The sequence below is a fragment of the Otolemur garnettii genome, unplaced genomic scaffold (genome assembly GCF_000181295.1).
Source record: "Otolemur garnettii isolate 467f Iridium unplaced genomic scaffold, OtoGar3 scaffold00134, whole genome shotgun sequence".
In the NCBI taxonomy this organism is placed as follows: domain Eukaryota; kingdom Metazoa; phylum Chordata; class Mammalia; order Primates; family Galagidae; genus Otolemur; species Otolemur garnettii.
The window spans coordinates 2,565,402-2,566,696 of record NW_003852529.1 but is presented as its reverse complement, the minus strand read 5'-3'; positions in this window follow the sequence as shown (position 1 = coordinate 2,566,696).

Genomic DNA, 1,295 nt, shown 5'->3' with positions numbered 1-1,295 from the left:
AAAAAAAAAAAAAAATGTCTCTAGGCGTTGCCAGATGTCCCCTAGGGAGAGGGTTGAGAACCACTGGTTCTTCCAAGAAGCTCTACTGCTGAAGAGATGCAGAGAATGGGCTGACAGCTGTGGGAGGGGTGTGGTCGAGTAGGAAGGTCCAGGAGTACAGATGGCACTAATGTGGCACTTACAGGGATGAACCCAGGTGGTTAGAGGTGGTAGAAGGAGGCACAGCATGTGGGGGAGGGGGAGGCATGGGGAAGGCGGGGGAGGGATGATTTTCCTCCGGGGGTGTCAATGTTCTCCATGAAGTAACCACCAGCTGAGAGTTTGAGTGTAGCAGTTCCAAGGAGGGGAGTGGTAGGCTGAATTAGGGCCTCTGAGATTTGGCCATGACCCTCCAGTGAGATCTGACAAATAACTATAACTGAATCGTGCCCCCCCCACACACCCAATTCCGTTGTTGACATCCTAACTCCCATAGAGGTCTTAGAAGAGAGTTATGATTAGATGAGGTCATTAGTGTGGGCCCCATATTGGGATTAGTGCCCTTATAAAGAGAGACACCAGAGAACTTGCTTGGGCCCTCCTGTCATGTGAGGACACAGTCTGCAAGCCAGGAAGACAGGCCTCACCAGGAACCAACCAACCCTGTTGGACTTGATCTTGGGACTTCCCAGCCTCCAGAACTGTGAGAAACAAATTTCCGTTGTTTAAGCTGCTCAGTCTGTGGTGCTTCACGTGGCAGCCTGAGCTAATATACAGACCTAGAAAGAATCCTACTGAGGCTGAGGCTTGGAAAAAGGGTCCGTCAGTTCCTCGGGGATGCTTTGATTTCACGAGGTTGCTGGTAGGTCATTATAGGACCAGGTGTAATCTTTCTGGAAATGTCACATCATTGTTGGTAACTAAAGCCTGTGTGTCCTCCTCCTTCTCAAGGACCCAGCAAGGTGACAGAGAAGTGAGAAGAAAGCATGTCCCTCACCCCATGGTGTAGTCATGGTGACCAAGAGAACTGTGGTCCCAGAGCAGGAGGCCACTCAGACCCGTGGAATGAGAAGAAGCCCTCAGCAAGCCCCAGATCCCCAAGCCCCAAGGCCACGGCCTATGATGACCCTGGGCCCAGATGGCCAAAATGTCAGGATTCCTGTCTGGGGGTTCAAGGGTGCCTCATCTCAGCCCTGGCAGAAGCTTGGACCTATGGAAATATATAATCTTGGTTCAATCTAAGGCACTCTGAATTTCAGAATACAGAGAACCCTAGGATTTGGGACACATGGAATCTTCTTTTTTTCTTTCTTTAT